This window comes from Sus scrofa, chromosome 8, assembly GCF_000003025.6.
Source record: "Sus scrofa isolate TJ Tabasco breed Duroc chromosome 8, Sscrofa11.1, whole genome shotgun sequence".
Lineage (NCBI taxonomy): Eukaryota > Metazoa > Chordata > Mammalia > Artiodactyla > Suidae > Sus > Sus scrofa.
Genome location: NC_010450.4, coordinates 43,072,271 through 43,091,600, shown reverse-complemented (window position 1 = coordinate 43,091,600; position 19,330 = coordinate 43,072,271). Strand labels below are relative to the sequence as shown.

Below are 19,330 nucleotides of genomic sequence, written 5' to 3'. Positions count from 1 at the left end.
GATGGGTTCAAGTGCTTTTGCCCGTTTCAAGAAGCCTTAAAACCACTTCCAAGTTGCCGTCCCATTCAAACTTATTTCTTCCCGCGCCTGCACCTGGGTGCCTGCGGTGGGGCCAGGAAGCCCCGCCCGACCCTCCTCCCGCCATGAGATTGGAGCCACACGCCCTGGCCTCCGGCCCTGCTCTGCCGAGTTGAGGCCAAAATGACCCAGGGTCGGTGGATCCACTATTCACTTTGCGAGGAAAGTGGTCATGATGGTGCTGGGCTCGATTACGTGAGTGTCTGTAGCCGAAGGCAGGTTCTGCCCCATCTCAAGAAGAAGGGAGGGCAAAAATCCCCAGAGTAGCTGTGCTTCTTGGATTATCCGTAGGTGGTCTGCATGTGACTCGATTTTTCCCTTCTGTAGCTAAGTAAACCTCTTTGTTTTGGTTTGGTTTGCTTTTTAGGGCCACATCCTCGGCTTATGGAGGTTCCCAGGCTAGGGGTCCAATCGGAGCTACAGCTGCCAGCCGATGCCACAGCAACATCAGATCCCAGCCGCGTCTGGGACCTACTCCACAGCTCTGGGCAACGACTGATCCTTAACCCAATGAACGAGGCCAGGGATCTAATGGCAACCGGCAACCTCATGCTTTCTAGTCAGATTGTTTCTGCTGCGCCATGTCGGGAACTCCTGTAAATTTCTTTCCACCTCTCTTGCACCTGACGTTAGAAGAGATGGACGCAAATGAAGGGAAATGCTGGAAATTCCCTTGTTAACTTGTACCTTTGATGACACATTGTTCTGACAAGGAAGGTATTTTTTTGTGACAAAGAGCATATGAGTTCTCGGTATCAGATCTTTCTTGGTGCTCTCTTACTGCACATACTTATTCAAAACTTGAAGTAGCTTAGCAGAAACATGTCAGGCTGGTACTTAGAATTCTGATTTAATTCAGTTTTGCTTATATGTTTCTTCATCACCTTTAACATTCAGTCTATCCTACCAGAAGTTTCCTGGGCCTTCTTTGATGGTTTAGAGGACAAGACACCTTTCTACTGTGATGGATGACTGGAGGCTGGACGGCCAACTCAGTACTTTATAATACCCTAAACCTACTTTTTATTGAGAAATTTGTTTTCAGTAATGTTTGCAACTTGGTGAAAATTGAGGGCTTTCTTGTTTTTGGTAAGTTAGAAATGTTATTTTTAAAGATTGTCTAAGAAAACACCTATGCTGATGCTTTGTTGTGTGAAAGATTCAACCAGCTACCAAAATGAGAACACATGAGGGGGTATATATGTCTGATCTCAGGAAAATAAATATAGTTTCTATACATATTAAAGTAAAAGCTTGTTTTTAAAAATATTAACTTCGAATATGAATATGAGATGTCAAAAGTTAGCTAATACATTTTCAGAAATTATGTTGTTTCAGATTTCTCTTACTGTTAGAAATTGTCTAGAAGTTTCTGTGAACATGTTTTCTTTTTTATTTAAGAGTGTTTATAATTTTAAGATTTAGTTGTGCCATGTGTATTGAAACACACCTCAAGTGCAAATGCCTGTTTTCCTCAGCATGTGACTATCTATGCAAGAAAAAAAAAACAAAAACACCTTTAAAAGCATTTACTTTTATTTTTCTTTTACTATTAGTTTGAATGGATTTTACTCTAAACTTATTTATTCCCCATCTTTGAATACAAGAGGTAAACATGTACATATGTGTAGTGAAAGAGAAATAAGAATGGCCTAAGTGAAGGACTGAGAAGTAGGCCCCAAATCTGAGATCACTTTTTAAATGGTCAACCCTGCTGTTTGAACTTAATGAAATGAAAGTCTAATTTACCATCTTGGCTAAAGAGTAGCAAAATCTTAGTGCTTCCTTTTGGCACTGTATAAGACAAAGTTTGTAATAACAGGGAAAAAATAAAACAGTACATTGAAATCCCAAATGCTTCCAAAAAGCTCTCTTAAATAAGAAAGATGAAGACATGTGAAAGAGAGTCTGGAAAAATCAAGAGGGGTTGCTCTCTAGACTCTGGGGAACCTTTGATCTGCTCTTTCCCAACAGCAGAATGAAGAGCATGGCCCACTGAATAAAGTGCCCTTTTTGAATTTCTCTAACAAGGGTCCTAAGGTTCCTGAAACTATACAGTGGCTTGATGTCATAATGACTAATATAGCTTTTTGGTTTCAAAGCACTTGTGAGTACATTATTTCAGCTCAACACAATGGCCCAATATGGTGGAATTTGTGAATACTACCATTACACAGATAATATAACAGATGTTCTGCGAGGTCAAACACATTTGCTAAGATTACCCAGAACTCAATTCCAAGTCTCCTGGCTGCAAAGTCTGCTTGTATGTTTAATAATTGCACTGTATTCTTAGATGACTTTTTGGAAACCTTCCTTGAAATGTAAGCAATAGAAATTTGTCCAGGTTTATCTGGACTCTAGATTAGTAGAAACACAGTTACTTTAATTATCTGATTTGAATCAAATGACTAAGGACATAATTTCATCTTTTCTAAACATAGAATATAAAGTCCTTGAGGAAAGAGATCATAACAGAGTTTTAATGTTTATCACAGGGATGGATTACCACTGTTGGGTATCTAGTAAGTTCTCAATTACTATATTAATTAGGGATATTAGGAAGCTGATGCTATAGAAAGCCATTCCAGAAATTCTCAAGACCTTCTCAATACCTGTAGACTATCAATATTGATCTCCATCCCTCATCCACTAACTTCTGAGATTAAATGTTACCCAAGGAGAATATTCTTCATTATAACTTGTTAAAATTGTGCCATCCTTAATATATTTGTGAAACAATATAATCTATATACTTTTCAGATCTGATTTCAAGTTCATGAAACTGCAGGACAAAGGGAAGACTTGTGTTTCTTTAATTCAACTTTGATTTAGAAAGATATTTTCATTTATAAGTGAAAGTAGGTAAGTCAGTGCAGCACAGCCTCAGATGTATTTGTATAGCCAAATCCATTAGGACAGAAAATAGGTAATTCATCTCTCTATGTAAACAGACAGACACAAAGAGTCAGATAATTCAAAGGAATGTCTGTCTTGCACATTAAGATGTCAGCATAGTACACAGTCATCTGAATTTGCAATCCGATTTCTCTTACCATCTCTAGTTCGGAAGGGTCCTGAGGGATATTAAGAAGCTGATGCTGTAGGAAGCCATTCCAGAACAGATCCCAAGGTGTCCTGTTTCCTGTTGTACTGTCCCAATAGGTGTTAATCTGAGTATCTGTGAATATCTGTGAAGAGGCTGGGAAAATTCAATGTGTAAATTAATCTCTCAGATTGATCTGGAGATTACCTGGAAAAGCAGAGAGACCTGATAAACCAACTCTGTGTTCTATCCCTCATCCTCTCTCCCTTTCTCTATTTTTCTATTTAAGGGGATATCAGGAAAGCCCAGGCAATTGAAATATATCTAAAAAGAGACACTGAAGAAATTAGAATGTTGAATGATGATTAGAGGCTGATAAGACTAATGAGGCAAAATGTTTGTCCAGAGAGCATCTTTATTCTCTTAAGCAAGTGTGAACACTCTGAAAAAAGACTTTCTACCCTTAATCTTCTGAGTAAATGACTTCTTTTCTTGGGAGAAATCCAAACATGATTAAAGGTCAGTGATTTGCAAGGTTAAAATTGCTTTTAAAGTGGCATATGCAAGTGTGTTTCTATAAAAATAGGTTTTGGCCTCCAAAAGATTCTTCTTTCTGCTTCTCTTTATAACCAGGGTCTTAATATACTCATTCTTGGGGAATTTTCATAAATTTATAATCTCTTAGTAAGATCTTATCCTTTTTTTTTTTTTTTTTTTTTTTTTTTTTGGTTCTCAGTGTTGTACTTTCTAGCTTCCTAGGTATGGCATTTTAGAATTTGATGTTCAACTCCATGTCTACTTTGTTTCATCATAATATCAAATATCCAAACATATATTTCTTCCTTGGCACCTCTTTAGGTTGCCAAACACTCATGTTAAAAATGCATTTCAGGAGTTCCCATCATGACACAGCGGAAACAAATCTGACTAGGAACCACAAGGTTGCGGGTTCAATCCCTGGCCTTGCTCCGTGGGTTAAGGATCTGGTGTTGCCCTCAACTGTGGTGTAGGTTGCAGATGCCGCTGGGATTCCATGTTGCTGTGGCTGTGGCGTAGGCCAGCAGCTGTAGCTCCAATTAGACCCCTAGCCTGGGAACCTCCATATGCTGAGGGTGCAGCTGTAAAAAACTTAAAAAAAAAAGAAAAGAAAAGAAAAAAAATGCATCTCATAGCGCTACTTCTCTTAACCAGCCTCTTTGGGTTTAATTTTTGTTCCTCAGATCTTGATTTTTTTTTCTCCTCCTGCCTCTGGTGCCAACTCAAGAGTGGCCAAAATGTATTTTTTTGCAAAAGGGATGGATAGGAATTCTATATGTTGAATTCTGTTAATCTTTTGCCAATAGTACCTTAAAGAAGTACTATGTGACCCTTTTCCTAAGGGCTCACATCAATTTTTTCTTGGTCCACAAATGGAAGTTATTAATACTCAGTAGGAAGAAGATATGTCTTTTTTTGTTAAATATATCCCCTCAGACTAAGCCAGCTCTCAAGCTCCTTTTTGTTTGCTAGTTTTCTCAATCTCCTGAGATCTTCCACTTTTTGTCTCCGAAGAGGGTAGTTTCCTTTGCAAGTTGAAAATTTAACTGGCATCCTTCCCTGAGGTTGTTCATGTAATAATTCATGGACCCTTTATGGTTTCCATTCAAGTAGGCTGCCTTTGAACCCTCCTTTCTCTGTTTAGGCTTCCTTAGCCCACAGTGGAATAGTTAAACATGTAAAAGCCTAGTGAAAGCTTCTGAGAAAGTTAATGTATAATTACACAACTGTTCCTCTTGCCCTGGTGATGGCTTATTTTTCAGTGAAAGTCTATATATACTGTATATAGTTTCTTTTATAGAAATCATATTTTCTTCCCCTCCTGTTTATGTATGAATCCTAGATTTTTATGTCTTAGCAACTTTCCCTGATTTAAAATTTAGACTCACTTGCCTGGAGTTACCATCACCTTCTTTGTAAACCTTAAGAATGTTAGTTACATTAATAAATCTTTAGGTCTCTCAATCAGTGAAACAGAGTTTAACCTTAAATGTTTCTAGATCTCGAGTAGATAGTATCAAATGTTAGTGATTTGCTAGCACTATTTTTTTTTCTTTTTAGAATATTATCTATTGTTTCTAATAGATCCATTACCACCATCTGCTTAAAATATTTAAAACTAGGACTTTTCCTAAGCTTTTCTAAGAATGCTTGGAGAAGATAGGAGCAAATAATCCATTTAAAATGCGACCTTGGAGTTCCCATTGTGGTGCAGTGGAAATGAATCCTACTAGAAACCATGAGGTTGTGAGTTCAATCCCTGGCCTTGCTGCGGGGGGGGGGGGTGTTAAGGACCTGGCGTTGCCATGAGCTGTGGTGTAGGTCACAGACGCGGCTCGGATCCCACATTGCTGTGGCTGTAGTGTAGGCCGGCAGCCATAGCTCTGATTGGACCCCTAGTTGGGGAACCTCCGTATGCCGCAAGTTGCGCCCTAAAAAGCAAAAAATAAAAAATAAATAAATAAAATAAAATGCGACCTTGCACATCCTGCTGGGACCATCTGATGTCTGGAGAGGTGGGAGAAGGTGGCTGTGTCCCTCAAACTGTAGGGACTGCCCCCTCTCAGGATCTTGATCCCACAGCTAGACCAGGGCTAGGCCAGGGCTTGGGTGCCTGGCAAGATTCCTGGGGATGTGAGATTCCCTCTACTAAGGAAATTTTGAGGACTCTCGCAGTTCTTTCATATCCTAAGATCTGGAATTAACTGTAGAGTTACCTTCCTTAGATTAATAAGTGGAGTCCTCTCCCCAACCCTAGATTCAATAGAATGATCTAGCAATATGGCTTTAGTGGTTTATTTCCTTTAGTTTTCTGTTGGAGAATAATACTTGAGGAGAAGCATTTTTTTTTTTTTTTAATTTATAGCCTCAAAGCTGTGGAATGAATTACATACCATGTGTTCTTTCCCAGAAAACCAAAGGGGGTGACTCCTTGCTTATTTATTTAGTTCTTGCCATTGTCAGCTCTGAAGATGGGATATTGGCTATTAACTTTTCAGACATTGTGGGCTGGCTAATGGAATGCTCGTTTTGTCAGCTTCTTACAAAATGTGTGCTAATCCTGTCAAGCTGTTCTAAAATGTTCAACTATCTCTTTGTATTAAGAAGTATTGTAAATTAAGTGTTAATTGAAACTCAGAAAGTAAACTAGCGAGGTGTTTGTCTTAATCAGCTCTTCTCCTGCAACTTAACATTTATAGTTAAAGGAAAATATTTGCCATTTACCATATTTAAAAATAAAACAAACAAACAAAAACTCCCTCAAATGATAGTAGTTTTGAAAAATTGAAATCATAAGTGGGTCAGAAGTGGCTCCAAATATTCTGCTTCTCCCAAAACAAAATTCAATTTTGAGTTTTAGTACTAAAGCATTCATTTATTCAGTGTTTAAAAATAAGACATTTCAGCAATTTCTAACACACTGCACCATTTTACAAATCGAGGAGTTATTGTGGAGGTGGAGACATAAACCATATATTTACTATCAGCATTTGGTATCTTCTGTGTTGATGGTATTCCTACTGATGACACTAAATTTGTGTGATGGGGAACGAGGAGGTGGAAGAGTTTCTGTATTACCTACATTTCTCATTTATGTTAAACTGTCACCACATAGACTGTGCGCCATGGGGCACCTCAAACAGCCCTGGTGGCTGATATCAGTGTGTTCTGAGTCTTTTCTTTGGCCAAGTGAATTTGGAGCTTTTATTAAGATAATCCTGGCCGTTGTGCGGTGCTGGAACTACCTTAACATCAGATCAGTGGATTGACTGTCCTGAAAGCTTAGATCTCTGTCCTTCTGCCCTAATATTTCTGACCCAAATGCCTAGTAGTTGAAGTTTATGGTTTTGTATTTTGTGTTCTGATGACTGTGTTATTCAGTATCCCTCAGTGCGTGAAAGTTAAACCTTAAGATACCCCATAAAGAGCATCGTACATAACTGGAAAAGAGCCGAGTGGAGAACTTTCTAGAGAATTAATTCTTGGAACCCCATATGCCTCACCTATCAAGGAATCACCTTCATGACTCATGTCAACGTAACCCAGCTCGTATTTTTATATTAATCATTGTAAATGTCTCCTGTCTTTACCATGTCCCTATCAATTAATGTTATCATTACCCCTTTTGGACATATGAGGAAACTGAGACTCAGAAGGGTTCACTTGCTGGGCTGTCGTCACAGTTGATAAACAGTGAGAATTCCAATCCAGGTTCTGTATCTAGGTGGCTTTCTTATTTTGGGTCCCTTTTTCTTGCTGTCCAGTCAATACAAATGTATGAAGACTGGCAATTGAAGTGATTATTTGTATTGTGGAAATCCATCCAATGCGATTTTCTTTAGTAAGAGTATATCTTTCCTTCAACATTCTTGCATTTTATGAGCCGTATACAGTCCTGTCTGAGTAAGGCCAATACTTTCAATTGCAATGGAATATAGGGCAGACTCTACTCCCCTTCAAGAGAGTGTTTTCTAAGTGTAGAGTTACAAATGAAATGCCCCAAATATGTATAAGACAAATAAAGATGTATATGACTAATTCTAATAGAATTTAAGCACAAAGTAGTGTAGGGGAAAAAATTGCTACATGTTGCCCTAAGTATATAGATTGTGACAACAGCCTTTCTTTGTTTTGCTCTTTTTTTTTTTTTTTTTTTTTCAGGGCCCCACCCAAGGCATATGGAGATTCCCAGGCTGGAGGTGAATCAGAGCTACAGCTGCCAGCCTGCACCAAGCCACAGCAATGCCAGATACAAGCCTCATCTGCAACCTACACTGCAGCTTGCAGCAACACTGGATCGTTTTAATCCACTTAGCGAGGCCAGGGATGGAACCCACATCCTCATGGATACTAGTCATGTTCCTTACTGCTGGGCCACAATGGGGACTCCGTGACAACAGCCTTTCTGTTGATTAAGGCAAAGGTTGAATTGGATTTGAGTAGAATTCAGTCATTAGTGTCTTATTTTTGGCACAGGGTCTGGCATTTTGTGTGGTACCCATTAAATTGTTTCACACTTTAGATTGTTCTCTGAGTATTCCCTGAATTCCTGCTTATGAGCCATAAAGAGTGAGAAGAACATCTTTTCAAATTCAGGCTGTTCAGGAAAGTGGTTTACAGTGTACATTATGTATGTAAATGATGTGTGAATGTCTTTGAGAAAACAAATATGCTGTGGTAAAGTACTTAAATTTATCTTTTCAATCCCAACTTTTCTAAAAGCCATCAGATCAAAAAACTGGAAGCTTTGAGGGCTTAACTCAACTTCTTGGAACTCCAGTCTGATTTCCTAAGAGGAGGAAGTCTGACATATTCAAAATATATACTATGTGTAATATTTAATATATTTATTTGAGGAAAACATATTACCTTTAGCAAATTACCGTGTTTTCTAGGAGGAAGATTTTCTGCTTGTACTTTTTCTCTAACAAATGAGTAAGAATGAAACTGGTAAAAAAGGCATCCCTTTTCTGTCTCCTTTTCTGAACCTAAGAACAAGGGAAAGTTTTCCTTTCATATTTATTTTTTAGTCAGAGGAGAAGAAGCATATATTGGGACCTCATGGAGTGTGGCCAGGGGAAGAAACATTAGGATTTACCACTGGAAAGGATAAAGGAAGTAACAACCTAAAAATCAGGGCCTTGTGTTACGTGTTTCTATGGGGAAAGAGATTTGTGAGCAGTTTGCTGGGGGAATAAGAGACCAAGAGTTAAATACAGAAAGAAGATACTAATTATAGACTACACCTCTAGTGTGTCCCAGGATTTAAATGTTAACAATAAGAACAGATTTTTAGTGTACATGAGAGTATTATAGAACTTCATACACAAAAAAATGCATGCTGCATAAAAAAGTATTCTATAATATACCTTATTTCTGTATTAAGTGGCCCCTGTAGCTTAGGGCTTCAAGATAACTTGTGTTAGGTCACACAGTGATAGAATTAGAATTTAAATCCAGAATTCTGGATTCCATGTGTGGCAGTGATTCTTCTCGTTCATCTTTTAATTTTTTTAATACTTGATTTACAATGTTCTGCCAATTTCTGCTGTATAGCAAAGTGACACAATTATACCTATATATACATTCTTTACCTTACATTATCTTCTATCATGTTCCATCACAAGTAATTAAATATACTTCCTTGTGTTATAGAGCAGGATCCCATTGCTTTTCCACTCCAAATGCAATAGTTGGCATCTACCAACCCCAAACTCCCAGTCCATCCCACTCCCTCCCCCTGGCCCTTGGCAACAAGTCTGTTCTCCATGTCCATGAGTTTCTTTTCTGTAGATAGGTTCATTTGCACCCTGTGTTAGATTCCAGATATAAGTGATATCACATGGTATTTGTATTCCTCTTTCTGACTTCACTCAGTACGACAGTCTCTAGTTCTATCAACATTGCTACAAATGGCATTATTTTGTTCCTATTTATAGCTGAGTAGTATTCCTTTGTGTAGATGCACCAGATCTTCTTAATCCATTCATCTGTTGATGGACATTGAGGTTATTTCCATGTCTTGGCTACTGTGAATAGTGCTTCAGGGGTCATAGGGGTGCATGTACCTTTTTGAATGAAAGTTTTGTCTGGGTATATGCCTAGGAGTGGGCTTGCTCTATCATATGGAAGTTCTATATTTAGCTTTCTGAGGTACCTCCATGCTGTTTTCCATGGTGGTTGTACCAATTTACATTCACAGTGGTGTAGGAGGGTTCCCTTTTCTCCGCAGCTTCTCCAGCATTTGTTATTTGTAGACTTATTAATGACAGCATTTCTGACCAGTGTAAGGTGGTACCTCATTGTAGATTTGATTTGCATTTCTCTAATAATTAGTGATGTTGAGCATATTTTCAAGTGCCTGATGGACATCTCTATGTCTCCTTTGGAGAAATGTCTATTTAGTTCTTCTGCCCTATCTTAAAATGGGTTGTTTTTTCTTTCTTTCTTTTTTTTTTTTCTGATAAGTTGTATGAGTTGTTTGTATATTTTGGAGATTAAACCCTTGTCCATTGCATCATTTGCAACTATTTTCTCCCATTCCATAGGTTGTCTTTTTTTCTTTTTTTATGGTTTGCTTTGCTGTACAAAAGCTTGCAAGTTTGATTAGGTCCCATTGGTTTATTTTTGTTTTTATTTCTGTTGCTTTGGGAGACTGACCTAAGAAAACATTTGTATGGTTGATGTCAGAGAATGTTTTGTCTATGTTCCCTTCTAGGAGTTTTATGGTGTCTTGTATTATGTTTCAGTTTTTAAGCCACTTGAGTTTATTTTTATGCATGGTGTGAGGGTGTGTTCTAGTTTCACTGATTTATGTGCAGCTATCTAGTTTTCCAAGCACCACTTGTTAAAGAGGTACTGTATTTTTCCCATTTTATATTCTTTCCTTCTTTTTCCAAGATTAACTGCCCATGGGTGTCTGGGTATATTTCTGGGTTCTCTATTCTGTTCTATTGGTCTGTATGTCTGTTTTGGTACCAGTACCACATTGTCTTGATGACTGTGGCTTTGTAATATTGCCTGAAGTCTGGGAGAGTTATGCTTCCTGCTTGGTTTTTGTTCCTCAGGATTGCTTTGGCAATTCTGAGTCTTTTATGGTTCTATATAAATTTCTTGATTGTTTGTTCTAATTTTGTGAAAAATGTCATGGGTAATTTGATAGGGATTGCATTAAATCTGTAGATTGCTTTGGGTAGCATGGCCGTTTTAACAATTTTAATTCCTCCAATCCAGGAGCATGGAATACCTTTCCATTTCTTTGAATCCTCTTTAATTTCCTTGATGAATGTTTTATAATTCTCAGCATACAGGTCTTTCACATCCTTAGGTTTATTCCTAGTATTTAATTTTTGGGGGTATGATTTTAAAAGGTATTGTACTTTGATATACTTTTCTAATATTTCTTTGTTAGTATATAGGAATGCAACTGATTTCTGAATGTTAATCTTGTATGCTGCTACTTTGCTGAATTCATTTGTGATCAATTTCAGTAGTTTTGTGTGGAGTCCATAGGGTTTTCTATACACAGCATCATGTCATCTGCATAGAGTGAGAATTTTACATCTTTTCTTAGAATTTGGATACCTTTTATTTCTTTTGTTTGTCTTGTTGCTGTGGCTAGGATTTCCAATACTATGTTGAGTAAAAGTGGTGAGAGCGGGCCTCCTTGTTTTATTCCATATTTTAGTGGGAAGGCTTTCAGCTTCTCTCCATTGACTGTTACACTGGCTGTGGGTTTGTTATAAATGACTTTTATTATATTAAGATATGTTCCCTCTATACCCACTTTGGTAAGAGCTTTTATCATCAATGGATGTTGGATTTTGTCAAGTGATTTTTCTGTATCTATTGAGATGATAATGTGGTTTTTGACCTTTCTTTTGTTAATGTGGCATATGATGTTGATTGATCTGCGTATATTGAACCATCCTTGTGAACTTGAGATGAATTCCACTTGGTTGTGGTGTGTGATCTTTTTTATATGTTGTTGGATTTGATTGGCTAAAATTTTGTTGAGAATTTTTGCATCTATATTCATCAAAGATATTGGCCTGTGATTTTCTTTTTTTGTAGAGTTTTTGGTTTTGATATTAGGGTGATGGTGGTGGCTTCATAGAATATCTTTGGGATTATTTCTTCTTCAATATTTTGAAAAATTTTAAGAGGGATGAGTACAAGTTCTCCTTTGTGTGTTTGGTAGAATTTGCCTGTGAAGCCATCTGGTCCTGGACTTTTGTTTGTAGGGAGTGCTTTTATTACATATTCAATTTAATTTCTAGTGATTGGTCTGTTCATTGAACAGTTTTTTTCTTGATTCAGTTTTGGCAGGCTGTATGTCTCTAGAAAGTTGTCCATTTCTTCTACATTGTCAGATTTGTTGGCATATAATTGTTCATAGTATTCTCTTATGGTTCTTTGTATTTCTGCAGTATCTGTTGAGATTTCTTCTCTTTCATTTCTTATTTTTTTTATTTGAGTTCTTTGTCTCCTCTTCTGGGAGAGTCTGGCTAGAGGTTTGTCAATTTGGTTTACCCTTTTACAGAACCAGCTCTTGGTTTTATTGATTTTTTTTTTCTATTGTTTTTTGAATCTCTGTACTATTGATTTCCTCTCTTGCCTTTATGATTTCCTTCCTTCTGCTGAACTTAGGCTTTGTTTGTTCTTTTAATTCTTTTAGTTGGTAGGTTAAGTTGTTGATTTGAGGATTTTCTTCTTTTCTAAGGAAGGCCTTATTGCTATGAACTTCCCTCTGAGCACTGCTTTTGTGACATCCTGTAGATTTTGATTGCTTGTGTTTTCATTATCATTTGTCTCAAGGAATTTTTTTAAATTCCCTTTGATTTCCTTGTTGACCCATTGGTTTTTTAGTAGCATGTTGTTTAGTCTCCATGTAGTCAGTTTTTTCTCATTTCTTTTCCTGTGGTTGATTTCTAGTTCCATGCCATTGTGGTCCAAGAAGATACTTGAAATAATATCTATGCTCTTAAATCTGTTGAGGCTAGTTTTCTGCCCCATTTTGTGGTCAATCCTTGAGAATATTCCATGTGCACTTGAAAAGAATGTATATTCTGATTTTTTTTGGATGTAATGTCCTGAAAATGTCAATTAGGTCTAACTTTTCTATTGTGTCATTTCAGATCTCTGTTGCCTTATTGGTTTTCTGTCTAGAAGATCTGTCCATTGACATGAATGGGGTGTTAAAGTCTCCTGCTATTATTGTAGTGCCATCAATTTCTCCTTTTATGTCTCTTAGTATTTGTTGTATATATTTAGGTGCTCCTATATTAGGGGCTTGTATACTGACAAGTGTAAAATCCTCTTCTTGAATGGATCCTTTTATCATTAACTAGTGTCCTTCTTTGTCTTTCTTCATGGTCTTTGTTTTAAAGTCTATTTTGTCTGATATGAGTATTGTAACTCCTGTCTCTTCCATTCTCATGAAATATCTTTTTCCATCCCCTCACTTTCAATTTATATGTGTCCTTTACCCTAAGGTGAGTCTATTGTAGGCAGCATATTGTAGGCTTTTTTCTTTTTTTAAATCCAGTCTGCCACTCTGTCTTTTGATTGGAGCATTCAGTCCATTGACATTTAAGGTAATTATTGATGAACATGTATTTGTTGCCATTTTAAACCATGTTTTCCAGTTGATTCTATGTTTCTCCTTTCTTCCTTTCTTTTTTTGGTTGGTTGATTTCCTTTTGTTTTATGCTTATGTACTCTTCTTTTTAGTTTTTGTGAATGTATGATTTGGATTTGATTTGCAGTTGCCCTGTTCTTCAAGTATGATAACCCTTTCCTATATCTGCTTGCTTTAGTCTGATAGTCATACAGGCTCAAACAAATCCGCCCCTCCCCCCCAAAAAATCTATATTTTCCTACTTTCCTTCCCCATATTTTATGATTTTGAAGTCCTTTTTTTTTTTTAACATCCTCTTGTTTGTCCTTTTGCTCTTCCTTGTGTTTATCATCATTTTTACAATAGGTTTTTTTTTTTCCTTTTATATTTGTATACTGGCTTATGTAAGTGATTGCTTTCCAATTGTGATTTCCTCCATCCAATATCTTCTTAACTTCTTTTTTATTTAGAGGGGCCCTTTCAGTATTTCTTTTACAGTGAGTTGAGTATTGCTATAATCTTTTAGTTTTTATTTGTTGGATACATTCTTTATTTCTCCTTCTATTTTAAATAATATTCTTGTTGGGTAGAGTATTCTAGGCTGACCGTTTGTCCCTTTTAGAACATTGAATATATTTTGCCACTCCCTTCTGGCCTGTAATATTTCTGTCGAGAAATCAGCTTATAGCCTTATGGGGGTTCCCTTTTAATTAACTCTTTGTTTTTCTCTTGCTGCCTTTAGAATCCTCTCTTTGTCTCTAACTTTTGCCATTTTTATTATAATATGTCTTTATTTGCGTCTGTTTGGGTTCAACTTGTTTGGGGCCCTCTGTGCTTCCTGTATCTTGATATCTGTTTCCTTTAGATTTGGGAAGTTTTCAGCCATAATTTCTTCAAATATGTTTTCCATCCCCCTTTCTTTTCTTTCTCCTTCTGGAATCCCTCTTATGCATAGTTTGGCCTGCTTTATATTATCCCATAGATCTCTTATATTGCTTTAATATTTTTGCATTTGTTTTTCTGTCTGCTGTCCTGATTGGGTGATTTCCATTATTCTTTTTTTTTTTTTTTTTTTTTTTTTTGTCTTTTTGCCATTTCTTGGGCTGCTCCCGTGGCACATGGAGGTTCCCAGGCTAGGGGTCTAATCAGAGCTGTAGCCACCAGCCTACGCCAGAGCCACAGCAACACGGGATCTGAGCCGCGTCTGCAACCTACACCACAGCTCACAGCAACGCCGGATTGTTAACCCACTGAGCAAGGGCAGGGATGGAACCCGCAACCTCATGGTTCCTAGTCGGATTCGTTAACCACTGCACCACGACGGGAACTCCGATTTCCATTATTCTACCTTCCAAGTCTCTTATCAATTCCTCTGCATTTTTCATTCTGCTCTTCATTGCCTTAACTCAGCTTGCATCTCTGCAAATGAATTTTATAATTTTTATTTGCTCCCCTTTATATTTTCCTAGTTCCTTTCTAAAGTAATCTGCATTACTGTTTACATCCACTCTAAATTCCTTCATATTTGTTCTAAATTCTTTCAGTATTTTCACCATCTCTTTTTTTTTTCTTTTTTTTTTTCTTTTTTTTTTTTGTATTTTTGTTCTTTTTTGTCTTTTGTTGTTGTTGCTATTTCTTGGGCCACTCCCGCGGCATATGGAGGTTCCCAGGCTAGGGGTTGAATCGGAGCTGTAGCCACCGGCCTACGCCAGAGCCACAGCAACGCAGGATCCGAGCCGCGTCTGCAACCTACACCACAGCTCACGGCAACGCCGGATCGTTAACCCACTGAGCAAGGGCAGGGATGGAACCCGCAACCTCATGGTTCCTAGTCGGATTCGTCAACCACTGCGCCACGACGGGAACTCCACCATCTCTTTTTTGAACTTATTTTCTGTCAGACCGCAGAGGTCTGTTTCATTGTTTGCTCCTTCAGAGGAATTCTCCTTATCTTTTAGCTGGGAATGGTTCCCAAGCTTCTTTATTTTTCTTATATTTTCCTTTTTCTTTGAGTTTAGGGGAAACAACTACTATAGTGCTAAAGCACTACTTATATTCAAGAGTGCCCTGGGTATTTTGTGAGGGCCTCTCTTATCTCCTCGATAGCATGTTGTGTGTGCTTCCAGTGAGATGGAGATGATGCCAGGGCTAGTAGCCAGTGTTTGGTTTCTGAGCCCTTGACAGTGACAAGGACCCATGGGAAGGTGATGCAGGCTGTTCCTAGTTGTTGGGCCCTGGGAAGTGGCAGTGACCCTCAGGCAGTTGTGGGTGGCACCCAGAGCATTTGGCAGTGGCAGTGGCAGTGGCAGGGTGTGTGTGTTCCCAGGGGAGTTAGAGCAACAATGGATGGTGCTAGGTTGCAATACCCTTCTCTATGCCAACATCTGAGATGACTGGAGCTGCAAATGGTGACTATTCACAGACCCCTAGTGGTCATGGGTCATGCCTGCCTCTGGATTCTGTGTTGACTGGGATAGTTTGTCCCCACTGCCTATAGACCATGCAACTAGCACCCCATCATGCTTAGCCCATGCAGGAGGTGCTGATGCTCATAGCCCACACAAGTGGGGCCTGTCACCCATAGCCTGTGCAAGAGGTGCCTCACTGCCCATAGCCCTACCCTCCAAAAATCTGCGTGTGAGCAGAGAAAGCTATTCCTGTGGTGGTCTACTCCTCCTCCTCTTGCCCTCTCCAACAATGGTATCTTGCTTTTCCTGCAGGCTCAGACCTCCTCCCAGGTTCCCTTGGCATACCACTCTCTACCTCCCTCAGGCTGTCTACACACCACCACCAACCCTAGTCCTTTCCCCAGAACTGACCTCCAGAGCATGAATCTTGGCACCCAGGCCCCCTCTGAGCATCTTAATCTGTGGTGTCTGGGGGAGGTGGTACAGATGGTCTGTGTGGCTCTCTCTGTGCTTTGCCCTCAATCCAGTTGCTATGCTTTTCTCTGAGGCTTTGGGGACCCTCTATCTCTGGTGGCTAATAGGTGGCTTTCCAGGGTGTGAGTTCCTTTCCTCTTTCACAACTCCCTTAGGAGTGCTAGTCCCATCCCAATTCATTTCTCTCTCTTTTCTTTTGTTCTACCCACTTATGTGGATGGTTTCTTACTTTTTTTGGGGGGGGGTTAAGCTCTTCTGCCAGTGTTCAGTAGATATTCTGTGTGAATTTTTCTACATATAGGTGGTTTTTTTTGGATGTGTTTCTAGGATAAGTTGAGCACCACATCTTACTCCTCTACCCTCTTGATCCCCTTCTTTTTCTTTCTCCTCCTCCTTCCCTTCTCATTCTCTGTCTTTTGGTGTGGGTACATATTTGAAAGTTGGGGATGGCTTCAAAAATTATTTTTTTAACCTTTCAGTGAGGCCAGAATAGGACCTCTATTAACAGCTTGGGCTTTGGAGTGACATGGACATGAGTTCTAATATGGGACCCACCACATAGTAACTGTGTATGGCTTTTGACAAGTTATTTAATGTTTCAGTTTTCTGATCAATAAAATGGCAATGATGTTATCATGCTCATGGTGTTATTATAAGAATTAAATGGATGTGAAGTAAAAATCACACTGTAATTTTTATTCATAGTAGCATAAATATTAAGTAGAGGGTTTTTTAAATTGCGACTACTTACTTATAGAAAGATGATCTTTATAAAAGCATTTGTGAGATAATATTTTTTTATTGCCCAAATAAAATATGAACTCATATCTCAAATTCTCTAAACCTTAAAATGAAAAGTTTAAGCCCCCAGATTGACCCCTTTGTTTGGAAAGATATCAGAGATAACCAATAGAAATATCTTCTATGTGTTGTTCTCCGGGCTATTTGCTCAAATGCCTAATACATTCAAAATATATAGACAGTTTCCAATTCTTTTTACCTAATGTGTGAATAGAATCTTGGCTTTAGGGTCTTTCAGTAAGTTCTGGTTCATATTTTATTTGCCATCTGGATTAATGTGAAAAGTTTACATATTCAATCCTATGTTTACATAGAGCTGGGTTTGTTTACATATGCCTCTAAGCTACAATTATTCCTAAATTAATCAAATCTTTATTAAACACATTGTGAATGAAGAATGGATTTATCTTTTGAGTTACAGAATATGAAAAATGATGCTATTCCTGAGTTGGTATAGTCTTAACTTTACCATTTGTAGGTAGATGATTATTTATGTACAAATAGTTGTTTATGTTTATTACTTACATATTTATATGCTAAAGTTATTTCAGTTTCACATTTGAAAATGGTACTATTATAAATTATGACAATCAGGAAGTTCCCTCATGACTCAATGGATTAAGGATCTGGTATTGTCACTGCTGCGGCTCTAGTCACAGCAGTGGCATGGGTTCAATCTCTGGCCCAGGAGCTTCTGCATATTGCAGTTGTGGCCAAAATAATTTTTAATTAAAAAAATTAATTATGATAATCATAATATATATTCTTATAAATTTTTCCTGCAATTGTCTTTACTCCCAACACATGAAGAAAACAACTTTGTTGGGAGTTCCCGTTGTGGCGCAGTGGTTAACGAATCCGACTAGGAACCATGAGGTTGCGGGTTCCATCCCTGCCCTTGCTCAGTGGGTTAACAATCCGGCATTGCCGTGAGCTGTGGTGTAGGTTGCAGATGCGGCTCAGATCCCGCGTTGCTGTGGCTCTGGCGTAGGCTGGTGGCTACAGCTCCGATTTGACCCCTAGCCTGGGAACCTCCATATGCTGTGAGAGCGGCCCAAGAAAATGGCAAAAAGACAAAAAAAAAAAAAAAAAAAAAAAAAGAAAACAGCTTTGTGGAGAGCATCACTTTAAGTAAGTACTTTATAGACTGTTATTTGGCAGTAGGCTGGGGTGGGACATAGGTTGTAATGGCAGTCATGCTTTCAATTTATCTTGACCTAAGGATAAATTTCCTTTAAATATATTTATTTAAAAATTTCAACTTCTTTTTGTCATATTTTCCCATATTAGCTACCAGAGTATATTTCTGTCCTCTACACCATATCCTTATCCTTAAATGCACTTAAAGGTATATGGCTAACTTTTTCTTTGTTTACAAGTCAGGAGAAGAAAAAACAAATGATAAAATGGAAGAAATGAATATGTAGTCTTTTTATTTACACTAGTCTGCTGTAGTTTTGAAAAGCAAATGTAAATTTTCCTTTCTTTACATAATTTTATGTGAGTAGTGGTATGGCAGTTGGAAAACAAACTGGACTGGTAGTCAAGAAATGTAATTTCCACTGCTGCCTCAGCTGTTGTATTTTTTAACTTGATTTTTATTTTATATTGCAGTATCATTGATTTATAATGTTGTGTTAGTTTCAGGTGTACAGCAAAGTGATTCAGTTATACATATACATATATTCATTCTTTTTCAGATTCTTTTCCCATATAGGTTATTATGGAATATTGATTAAAGTTCCTTGTGCTATACAACAGGTCCTTGTTGATTATCTATTTTATGTAGTAGTGTGTATATGTTAATCCCAACCTCCTAATTTATCCCTCTTTACCATAGTTCCCTTTTGATAACCATTAACTTGTTTGCAAAGTCTGTGAGTCTGTTTCTGTTTGGTGAATAACTTTCTTGGGGACATCACTTGATTTCTCTGGACCTTAGTCTCTGAGGTTTGGAAATCGCAAAGATTGTTCAAGTCACAGTGCTTCAAGAATCCTGGCGCTTCTGACATCAGAACAAGAGCTCCTCTGAAGTGGTACCAAGAAGTCTCAGGGACAATTGCACATAATGTCCATTGAGAGGAAAGGGGAGATTTTACACTTCTGCAGTGGTCAGTCTTGCTACAGTATCAGGTTTCTCATGGTTTTAGCCAAATTATTGCAGACAATTTATTTAACATTTCTGAACTTAAGTTCTCTCATTTGTAGCATGAGTGTAGTGATACTTAGTCCATAAAATATGTAAGAATTAAATGCACAAGGTCTTGGTAAACTGTATACACTGTACAGATGTAAATTAATACAACCAATATTTTGCACCTGATATGTTTCAAGAAGATACTTGGGGTATGCAAATAAGACATGTTT

General features: G+C 37.9%; 1 protein-coding gene across 3 annotated transcripts in view; it reads left to right on the top strand.

The window, feature by feature from the left end:
• The window catches only part of TLL1 (tolloid like 1), a 238,333-nt gene that overhangs the window by 2,615 nt on the left and 216,388 nt on the right, over nucleotides 1-19,330 (top strand). The gene's annotated exons all lie outside the window — the stretch shown is intronic.